A 12,334-nucleotide genomic window follows, 5' to 3' on the forward strand; every position below is an offset into this window, starting at 1 on the left:
GGATTATTTATTTCCAATTTACCAATAAATTACTATGAAACTTATAACCAGTAGAGTTGCATTTTTTCTTCCAAAACTCCACTTTTGAAAATTTTATTGCATCTCTCTAAATATAATATTTTTACTTCTATTTATGTATATCACGGAATTAATTAAAAAAAATTAAAAGTAAACAACAAAGTTTACTTGAATGTATGGACCATTAACAACTCTTTTAACTCCCATAGATTATTATGGAGCACAGACTGGACCCAACAACTATACCTCCCAAAAATGGTAGACTCCATCTTTGGGAAAGAATCCCTAGAAAAATACAAGAGAGGGCAGGTTAGCATTATCAACCTACTTTCTCTATTTGCATATAATTATACTTTTTACATATATTTGCATGTGTATATATATGACTCACTGTTTCATGCATCATTCACCACCTATCCAAGCTTTTAATCGTCATATTTGAAACCTAATCAAAGTTTCCTCACACGAAAAGAATGAAGCCAGGTGCATTACAACTTGGTGTTGCTCAACCTGCAAATAGAGGCATTGCCATACTTGACTTTCTCCTTAGGCTCATTGCCATCGTTGGAACCTTAGCCAGTGCGATTGCCATGGCTACAACAAATCAGACGCTTCCATTTTTCTCCCAGTTTGTAAGCTTTAGAGCCAAGTTCAATGACCTCCCTTCCTTCACGTAAGTTCTATTAATCTATATTAATCTATGCAGTCGATATCGCCGATATATCACCGATATATCAATGATATATCGGTTATCGGTCCCTTGGCGATATATAAGTCAGAATATCGGTACCGATAATATCAACGATATTGGACTAATATTTAACAAATATATCACCAATACTCCCAATATCAGTGTTTTAAGTCTTAATTATCAACTTTTAGCGTTCAATATTATTGTTTTAAGTCTTAATCAATTTTTATTTGCTACGATTGTTAGTGTTTTGCAATTTGTAAAAGGTTAGTTTGTTAATAGTAGGAGACTATATTGAATTATTAGCATTAAATTGCTATATACATGAATTTTACGTGATATTAAAATTACCGATATCCCACCGATATCTCACTGCGATAACCGATATCTCAGATATCAGTCAAGGACCGATATCTCAGATATCGATCGTTGACCGATATCCGATATTTTTCCGTATTAACTTGTTAGCTACTAATTAGTTGTTAACCACATCACTCCCGTTTCGATACTAGGAGCAATGGACCCAACCTAGATGCATGGTCCACTGTGCACTATAATATACAGTCATGATTTAATCTAAAATCTTGGATCTTAACTCAAGCTAGTTATTACTAATTTATTAATTAAGTTTTTCCTTTCTGAAAATCTAACTAATATATTAAATCAACACAATTTTGTACACACGTCTTTCACTAGGTTATCCACATAGGCTTCCATGTCATCAACCTTTCATAAATCTAATTTTCACATATTCATAATAAAATTTTAATCAATGATATTGAGTTTTATATTTTTGTAACTTATTATTATAATTATGATATTAATTATTCTAATTAGTGCTAGAATTAAAAAAAATTATTAAATTGACTAGGTTTAAATTGTTCATCGTTTCTTCTTTAAAAGGCACATGCTACGTTCAAAAATCATAACGCTCCTCATCGTTTGTAACCGGGTTCTTCGCCTCATCTATAACCGGTTTTTCATGATTTGTAGATTTCATAATCCAAACAACATCAAATATGTTCATCGTTTGCAATTTTTAGGTATGATTTATATTTTAGTGTTTAATCGATTTTTATGAAGAACAACATCAAATCGTACTATCTTACTATACTATTAAAGACAATTAATTGTCTTCGTTGTTATTTTCTAAAATTTTGAGACTTTGTTATTATTATTATTTTATTTATTTTTTTGGATTTTGGGAAATTATTTATGAACGTTTGGACTAGATGTTTGGATTGAAATGGTGGTTCAAGTCACGAAGTTTAGATTTTATTGTTGCTTTATTAAAAGGTTTAATCAAAATTATAATTGTTATATTTCATTGTAATATTCATATTTGTAGCATTCTTTTATGTTGTATACTTAAATGTTTTGTAATTTCAACAAAAATAGTTTTTATAGCACGCAACTTATGTTACAATATCTACATGTTTACGATTCATAGCTTATAACATATGATTTCAGTACATAATGAAATTTTAATTAATATGTCTTTTTTTATTTCATAGTATAAGGTAGAAATATGTTTTAAATTGTTATTTATCTCTGTTTTTCTTTGTATGTTGGATTTTTTAAATTAAAGCAATAATGTGATATCTTATATTAATAATGTTAGATTATCTATCATTTACAATTCATTAAAATGTATAACACACACACACACAAACATATATATATAGTTTTATATATTTCTACCCGTGTGTAACACGGGGTCTAACCTAGTAAAAATATAATGATTAGTAATAATAACAGTTAAGTTTTCATGCATTCTTTGTTAGGAATACAATATTCGTATCATGAATATATTAATGGTTAATAGGTTAGGTACCCGTGTCCTGCACGTGTTGAACAACTTAAAAGAATGATAAACAAAGTTGAATATTGCATTAAATAAGTAAAAAGTTAAATTGCAACTATAATTCACAAACTAAAAAATAAATCATAAATATCTAAATATTTTTTTCGATACAACATTAGATAATACACTAAAAATATGGTAACAACTAAAGTAGAATAATATTATGAAAACATAACCGATACAATCGGAATAAAACGAACTTATCATCAGTGGAAGATATCTTTCGATTAGTCGAAGAATGCGCAGTAAAAAAAAATCGATATGGTTTTGATTAACAATATATGGACGGAGAAAAAGAAGGCGGGCCGAGTTTAGTTAAAAATTCACGTGTTTTTAACAATAAACCCAAGTAAGTTTTAAAGACAAAAATGATTCATATATCTGTAAATGTTTTTATATATAAAAAAACGATATAATTCGTATTAGAGAAATTAAATCATGAAAAATGCCGAATTTATAAAAAGTTTAATAAACAAATCTAACTTTTTTTAAATAAAAACGAATTAAAAAATATGAATATTTAATGTATAATTAATAGGAGAGAGAGGCGGGAAGAAAGAATAAGAATGCATCATAGAGTGACACGTGGCAAGAAAAAACTTTTATTTATTATATCAAAAATTAAGATTTAATTGTTAAGTAGATAAGAATTATTTTATCTTTATCACAACTAATAGCTAGGTATAGATAGATCAGGTTTACTTTGTAATTATCCTCTGTGTTAAGCACCGTAATTACATAATTACCTACTTTGTATAAAATTAACAAAAATTGTAAGAGAAAACTAGCTATATGAAATAACTAGTTTATGTGTTTTAACATATTTGTCCATGAAAACCAGGTTTTTCGTGGTAGCGAGTTCCATAGTGAGCGCGTACCTCATTCTCTCTCTAGTTCTCTCGATCCTACACATAGCAAAGGCGAATATGGTGAACACCAGGCTTCTCTTGCTTTTTCTTGACACGGTGAGTCTAGATAACCCATATTTAAATGTAATTTTTTGAATTAATAGATGCTTAAGAATTCAACTAAATACTCATAGATGTTTCCAAAAGTTCCTTAACCTACAAACAATTCGTTATCCAGTAAGCGAACTCATGCAAGTTCGAACAATGATTTATGGAGTTTAGAGGTTCACCTTAGCGGTAAAGAAACTCCATAGAGTTTTTCGTTAAACTTAAGTCGTCGCTTAAAGTTTTCGCCAAACTCTATGGAGTTCGTTAACGACCCAAGCGAACTTGTAACCAATTGGCTTGCAGGAGAACAAATTGCCTACAAGCACAAAAGCTTCCAAAAAACATCTAGAAATACTAATTAGGTAAGTCCTAAACCACGTGACATGTACTAACTTAATATTCATCATGCGTGTGTATGTACCTATAAGGCGGCTATGGGTTTACTGATGGCTGGTTCAGCCGCAGCAACGGCTATAGTGCAGTTGGCACACAAAGGAAACAATAAGGTGAACTGGTTCGCGATTTGTCAACAGTTTAATGATTTCTGCAACGGGTGTCCGGGTCTTTGATTGGTTCGTACGCTGGAGTGGTTGTGCTGATTCTTTTGATATTGCTTTCTGGTGTGGCTCTTTCCGGACGTTGATTTCTTTCTCATGTGTCATTGCTTCGTTTTTTAAGAGTTTAATTTCCAAGTTGTGTTCTTTTGTTTGTGATTTTGGTATATCGTGTGGATACTTATGATATTTTCAGTTTTTCACCCGTTGTAATAATATATGTAATGGAATACTCCTTAATTTGATAATCTTCGTTTTACATATTCTCTTTCATATGAAATTTACCTATGACCTTTTGGTGTTTTAGGGTATGCTTAATAACGGATTCAGGATTGTTTTTTCTATGAGTTTATTTTTTAGGTGTTTGGATTTCAAACAATCAAACGTTAAATTTTCTAGGCTGGTTGCGCCTTGTCGGAGAATATTATATAATATGGTACCATAATAAACAATAAGTTGATCTAAAAATCATGTGAGGTCATTAAAAAAAAACCTACAATCAATGAGTTGTGGATGCGTTATGTGAACAAGTCTGGAAGTAATCGGAAGCGAAAACGGTTTTTTTTAGCTATTAAAAACCCCAACTAATAACACAATGATGGTTTACCAAAAAAAAAAAAGGTTTATAGAAAGACTTAAACTTAAAACCTTTCAAGTAAAACCCAAACTACGTAATACCAAAAAGAAAAAAAATAATCAAAATGAGTCTTAGAAAGACTTAAACTTGATACCTCTACAAGAAAGCTTTCTTTATCTTTATGGATAAGTAAAACCCAAACTAAGTGATGGTTTCCAAAAAGAAAAGAAAAGGTAATCAAAATGGGTCTGATTAGAAGGATTTTAGAGAATGAGTTTACCACTACACCATCTTAAAGTGTGTGTTATCGGTTCATATCTAAAAATCTTATGGGTTAACTAAAAATATTTATATATCGTTTAACATATAATTTGATAATCAACGGCTTCCCGTAAACTCAAAAAACCCGTACAGAATCCGCCCCTGGGTATGCATATAGTGTTATTGATAAAGAAAGCAAAACAAAGAAACTACTAGCATAAATAATTACAATTTTACATAGCATATGAGAGAGCGACGGAGGATGAAAATTTGGTATTCAAGTGATTCCTCCAGAAGTGTGTATTTTTATACTACGTCAACGCCAGTTAGAGTAGTGAAAACCCTCAATGTAGAAGGAAGAAGGAGTAAACGTAGACCCGAATTAACTTGGGATGAGTGGATTATGCATGATTTACTAGAGTTGCACTTCTCTAGGACATGGTCAATGATTGAATTTCGTGAAAGCATTGGATTGAGGTTATGGATATTTAGGGGATTAGCTTTCATCTCAGAGGCTTAAATTCTCCAACATTTTTGGTGGACTTTGCATGTGAATCTCTTCATATTACTATTATAGAATAATTGTTAACTTTGGTGCCACTTGGCCATCTATTGGTCCAAGTGGCACCACATCGTTGGTCACACCAATTGTTTTTTTAGTTTGATATCGTAACGAAATAACTGAAATCGACCGAATTCGCGTTGACTTACTGCCATAATATCCAGGACCAAAAACGCTCGGGTTTTACCAATGCCCAAGTTTTATAGATGCACCGCAATGCTCGGGACTGACAACACTCGGTTATACCAACGCTGGGTTTTTATTGATTTTTTTAGTTCTGGTACCGTAGGAGACGTATCCAAAATAGGGTGTTGTGCTACACCTACCTTTTTTTATTGTTTTAGTCCGATATCGTAAAGAACAAATAGAAATCGACCGAATTCGCATCGACTTACCGCCATAATATCCATGACCGACAAATCTCGGTTTTCACCAACGCCCAAGTTTTGCCAATTCACCGCCGCAATGCTCAAGACTGACAACCCTCAGTTTCTACTAACGCTAGGGCTTTATTGAGTTTTTAAGTTCTGGTACCGCAACAAACGTATCCAAAACCGACCAAATTCGCGTCGATTTACCACCTCAACGCATGGAACCATCTGGGTTTTACCGACTAACCGACACAACACTGGGGACTGCAACGCTTGGGTTTTACAAACCGAATAAACGTCGTTTTAAATATAATAATTTTTTACATGTTAATTTGACGAATCTATTTTTTTTTTTTGGATTTTAATGATTGGGTTTTACCAACTGTTGGGTCGTATTTTGTGGTTTATGCTTTGTAGTGTTGGGTTTAGGTTTGGGCTTAGTTGAGTTTTTGTATGTAAACCGAGATCATTTGATCTCGGTGGGCTTTAGCTTGGTTTGGGCCTAGTTGGTAGAGTATATACTGATGTATGTTAACGACGTTAGGGTTGTTCGTTCAAGTATTATTCACCCATGTAAGTTGTTAAGGGATTAAGCACCGACGTATAACATACGTGTGTTTTGAAGCTTGTTCATTGTTTTACGTGTGTTCTTGTTTGTTACATAGAATCGGCTTGGTGATTAGTTTCCGCCTAATCACTGAGTGTCTTGATATCACATTGAAAGATCCTATTCTCGGGAGTTACAATTGGTATCAGAGCCTATAGACCTATTCTAGGCTCAGTTATTGGTGATATCAAGGATTCTATCATCGATTTACGGGGTATCTTTAGTTGAAGATTTCTGGAAATTGAAGAACTGTTCTCTGTGTTCTTCGGCTGGTGAAAGTTTGGTTTGGAATAGATTTTGGTAAATCTCGTGTTTAATTTGAATCCCATCATTTTCGGGATTTAGTTAAATATTCAAAGATTACCATATCTTGAACTATTTCTAGTTCTCGATAAATCTGTTTCAGTTCTCGCTCTCAGGAAGATCTCAAGGTCCACGGTTAACATTCAAGGTTTTCGGGAGGATTTTCAAGTTCTCGGGTTAATTTCGTCGTTCTCGGGCAACTTTGTGTGTCTTCGAATATTGTTGACAGTTCTCAGTCTACATTCTGTGTTTTTGGAAGAAATTTGTTGTTTTTGGTTTCTCTATCAAGTTCTCGGTTAAGGCTGTTATGGATCAATCAGCTGTTAGTGCGTCTTCTAATGTCACTTTTCATCAAGAACTTGATTCTATCATGGGAACTACCAATCGTGTACCACGAATACTATCATCAGAAGGGTTTGCTGAGTGGAAGTTCAGGTTTGAAAAATATGTGAAGGCATAGGATGTAAAAATGTGGAGGAGCATGGTTCGAAGTCCTCAAGTTATCACGTATCAAAGAGAGGGTTCTGATGAAGTGGATACGAAGCCAATTGAGTTGTATACAGATGCTGATTTTGATAAGGTTGAGCAGGATGAGAAGCTTCTGGCTACTCTGACCATGGCACTGTCGCCTGAGATTGCCTTGGGGCTTAGAGAGTTGGATTCAGCTAAAGCTCTTTGGGAGGCTTTTATTGAAGTGTTTGAGGGAAATCAAGACATGAGAAGAAGTAGGTAGGATCTCCTACGACAGCAATTCAACGTGTTTAGCTATGTTTTGGGAGAATCTCTTGTGAAACAGCTACACCGGTTTATCTCGTTGGTTACTGAGATGATATCGGCTAACATAAGTCTTACGTCTGCTGAGATTAACAACAAGCTAGTCAACTCACTATCACAGAGCTGGGATTTAAGTATGGCTATTATTAAGAAGACCAAGGATCTGGCTAGACTAACTCTGAGGTGATGGAGATTATCAAGGCTTGTGACATAAACGACAAGCAGCGTGCTATCAATCATGCAAGTACCTACAATACTGCTGGTTATGGCGTCATGACTAACACTACTCTAGTTTCACAAGACAATTTCTCATTGTTCAAAACTCAGCCAGCTCAACCGCAGCAGTCTCATAAGACCTTCTCCATGTTCAAGTCATCTCAAAGTCAACCCATTCCACAACCTACACTAGCTGCTCCTGTTTTCTTTCCGTAACCAACTCCTGCACCAAAATCGCAAGCTTCTATGGCCACCCCCAGCCCAGTCTCCTATTCAAACTCCTATTATTTCCAAAGAGACTCAAGAAAACATAGCTTTAATGGCAGGTTTTATGAACTGTTATAAAATGCTTTTCTTGCTGGAGACCTGGTACAACTTGTTCTGGCTCCTGAGCTGGATCAGAAACATCCTGATGATGTGGAGGAGATGGATATTTCTTGGCAAATCGCCATGGCTGTTTTTAGAGCCAAGAAGCTCACTAAGAGGACAGGCAGGAACAACTAGAATGTGCCTGCAAATCAGAAAGTGGGATTCAACAAAAGTTCTTTGAGGTGCTACAACTGTCATGAGCCGGGTCATTTTGCTCGTGAGTGTAGTAATCCGGCTAAGGAAGGAAATAGAGAGAGGGCAATGGTTCCGGTAATTGGTGGAAGAGAAGAGATTGTGGTTAGTTCAAGTGCGGGTGAGAGAGGTCTGGTGGTTTAGAACTTCTCTTGGGAGGATCAGATGGCAGCACTGAATTTGAGTGGTCAAGTTGCAAATTTTGCTGAAGTGGATGTCGAAGGAAAGGGGAGTGAAGCTGAGGAGCAGGTTAGGGATCTTCAGCATGCTTTCATGGTTTTCACCTCCACCAAACCGTCTAAGGTAAGTCCTGTCTTATGTTCTCAGTCATGCATTGATAAAGTGGGTTTATATAAAATTCACAATAGCAACTTAATTAGGGAAATGGAGGGTGTTAAATATGAAAAATCCACACTTAAGAAACTTGAACAGGCCTTAAAAGACAAAATAGAGGCACAAAAACAAGATTTTTCTAAACTGCAGTCGGATTTTAGTATAAAGTGTTGTCACAATCTAGATGCTAAAAAGAAAATTGCTGAACTAAACGCTGAGTTAGATGCATCGAAGCTGGAAATAACAAAACTAACAAATAAATTCGAGAATGCTGAATTTAATTTTAAAAAGTTTGATGTCTCTAGCGCTGTCGTTGAATCAATGATAGAAAATCAATTAAAATGGAAAGAAAATAAGGGTGTGGGTATTGGATATAACACGGTTCCTCCCCCATATAACGATAATTATACTAGGGTTACTTTTCCATTTGTCACATACTTGAGAAATGCTCAGCAAATTGTACTGTAGTCCTTCAACATGTAGAACATTCTCAAAGGTTACTTTTCCATTTGTGAGTGTTCCCTTCCCAACAATTTTTCCTCCATTTTCATCACTCCCAAATGCAACTGGCCCCTCATATTTCTTCACATAATTAATCAATGCAGACTTGTCACATATCATGTGTCTTGAACATCCACTGTCTATATACCATAGATCATTGCTACTCATGGACTGTTCCTGCACACACACAAAAGGAATCAGTTTGATTATGAGTTACAAACTCCATCAGTTTGTAATTTAGAGATAGTGGAGGATGTATCAGAAGTTGGGATTGGAACAGGTGGTGGATCTTCATACACGACTTCACAATCCTCATCAGTGTCGTACTCTGATCCAAAGTACACCGCAGACTCTTTAATGCTACTAACAACTTCCTCAATCACCTTATCCTTCCCTTCTTCTACTTCCTTCTTTATCTTCCACTTGAATCCTCTTGGTTCAAATCCTTGTTTCAACAGAAACTTCTCATCACCATTTAGAACACCTGGTCTCCTATTGGCTTTCTCTTCATTTGGAGACCTTCTGTTCTTGTCTGTTGTTGTCAGGATTTGGTCATTTTCTTTGATCTTCAAAATTTTTTTGAGCCTTTGTTCCAACATAGACTGATGGTGCCTATCTTCACATGGGTTTTTAATTCCATTCAAGTATCTCTCATACATTTCTTTGTAGCTTTTCATGTCATAGCCACTAACCACATCTGGAATTTCAAAAATATCCTCAAGAACCCAGCAAGAGTCAGTGTGATGCCCATATGCATCACATTTTGTGCAGAATACTTTAGCAAAGCTTCCCAAATATTCAAGGAGTTTCTTTTCCTTGATCTTGTCACTCGGTTTAGGGAAGTCAAATCCTATAGATGTCTTTGGATTCAAAGTGTTGGAGAAATCCATCTTGATAGGCTTGCTGAGATCAATTGCTTGTGGATATTTTTCTTTGACAAAAACAATATTCTTCAGCTTGGATGGCATTTTTGAAAAACTTCCCTCTTGTTCTTTTGGATATTTTCTTCTTGAAGCATAATCCACATCACCAACATAAAATAATTCATGATTGGAAAAGACTAGGTAGATTGGTGGATGATTCTGATCATAAGAGGATTTAATTGGTTGTTCTTCTTTCTTTTTGATGACTGGCTGTGGTTCTGTTCTCTTCTTGATGACTGGCTGTGGTTCTATTCTCTTCTTGATGACTGGCTGTGGCCTAGCACATATATCAAATGGAACATGCTCTTTTCTCATTTTCTCGTGCTACTTTCTTACCTGTGATGTCATAGGTGGCAGAAGAGGAATTTTGTCATTTTTCTTCTTATTTGTTCTTTTCTTCTTCTTCCCCTTTGATGACATAGAGCTTCCAAAGCTACAATTGCTTTCTTCACTGGAGTATTCACTCCACTTCTTTTTCTCTCCTTTAGGTTGTTCATCAACCACAGTTTCTTGCCTATCAGTCTGTTTCATCACAAATTCTCCATCCTGATCTACAATCACATCATTCATACTGCTTGATAAATTCAGGCTTATCATCAAAAATATTTTTGAACTGTTTGAGATACTCACCCTGCTCTCTTTATCAACTTTCATAGGGTAACTGTCCAGAAAGGTGGCGGTACCTTCTTGTACTTCTCTTTCTCTGTCATTTTGTCAACATGACCAATAATGTTTCCTATAGAGACAAGATTTTTCAAAAACTCCATTTCAATCAATAACTCTGCATTCTTGAGTTTTTCTTCAGCAAACATTTTCTTTAGTCCTTCTATCTCAATTCTTATTCTGGATTGAGCTTGATATGATACCATACAATCATCCTCCAAACCCTTGATTTGACTTTCATATGTAGCCTCACTATCCGCATTCACATTCAGGAAGACATCCTTCCTTCCACATTCAGTTTGCATTTTACAACCTCCTGATTTAATTCATCAATTATAGCAAGAAGATCAGAAATAGAAGTATCAGAATGTACCTGAGTGTTAGAAGATTCAGCCTTGTCATTTATTTTGGCCATGAATGCAACATTTGCCCTTTCCATCTCAGCAGCATGATTACTCCAGTCAAACTCCCCATCCTGAGCCACCCTAGTAACAGCTACATTCCCTTGATCCCTTTGTTGGATCACACCATTTTGAGATGGTCTGTTTTGATTTGTGTGAACCTGCATCTGATTATTTCTCTGAGGTTGAAATGTTTGTTGCTGGGTTCTATTCTGATTTTGATAAGGATTTTGGTTGGGCATTTGATTCCTTTGCTGCTGAAAGTTTTGGTTCTGATTCTGGTTAACTTGATTTCCAGACTGCCTTGGCATGTTGCATTCCCTTGCAAAGTGTCCCGGTTGTTGACAGTTATAACAGATGGCTTTGGATTTGCCAAATCCAATCCTTTCATTGGGTCCATTGAAAATGGTTCTACCAGTTCTATTATACACCCTCTTGCTTCTTACTGCCAACATAGCCGCTTGCCATTTGATGTCCAAATCTTCTAAATCATTAGCATCTATCTGTTCTAAGTCTTCTTGCACGATGCTTGTGTTTATCAGATTCTTGGCCACAAAGACATGGTAAAACTTAGTGAACATTGAGAATAATTCCTGGTAATATGTTCCTTGAGTTGGATTGTGTTGTGTGAAAGTAGACTGCCCATTTCCAGTAGATTGATTGTCATCTTCCGTCAGCTGCACATTGAATCTTGACTGACTGTTACAAGATGAGTTTGCTTCTGATGGTTCCTCAATGATAGGCTGTTGATTCTTGATCGAGATATTTCCCATGGGTGCCACAAGAGCATTGTTCATTTGAAAGCTTGGCTTGTCCTCTCGAATCATATGATTCTCAATCATTTCATGCTCAGCAGCCTTAAGAAAAACAATCACATCATCCAGTTTGAAGCTAGGAAAACTTGCCTTTTCCTTTATAAACTTGCTTGCAGTGTACCATTCTCTAGATAGAGATGACAGAAGCTTCTTGTTAAGCTCAAAATCAAAAATCTGCAGATCAGTGGTCCTAATCTCATTCACAATGGTCATGAACCTTTGTAACACTGACTTCGACCTTTCTCCTTCTTTAAACATAAATCTGTCCAACTGCTGCTTCAGTTGGTCATTCTTAATATCTCTCAATTCAGTGTTCCCTTCAAACATTTCAATCACTGCATCATCCTTTGCATTTTTATGATGATTTACAGTGGTTAAAATTT

General features: G+C 35.4%; 1 pseudogene across 1 annotated transcript; it reads left to right on the forward strand.

Moving 5' to 3' along the window:
* The first annotated feature begins 270 nt into the window (after nucleotides 1-270).
* Nucleotides 271-4,172, forward strand: LOC143578282 (casparian strip membrane protein 1-like; annotated as a pseudogene). Its single transcript, XR_013143232.1, has 3 exons — nucleotides 271-691; nucleotides 3,415-3,538; nucleotides 3,958-4,172. The product of XR_013143232.1 is annotated as a casparian strip membrane protein 1-like (transcript).
* Nucleotides 4,173-12,334: the final 8,162 nt, after the last annotated feature.

Source organism: Bidens hawaiensis, unplaced genomic scaffold (genome assembly GCF_021521415.1).
Source record: "Bidens hawaiensis isolate Kalapana, Puna unplaced genomic scaffold, B.hawaiensis_p1.1 tig00029111_1, whole genome shotgun sequence".
In the NCBI taxonomy this organism is placed as follows: domain Eukaryota; kingdom Viridiplantae; phylum Streptophyta; class Magnoliopsida; order Asterales; family Asteraceae; genus Bidens; species Bidens hawaiensis.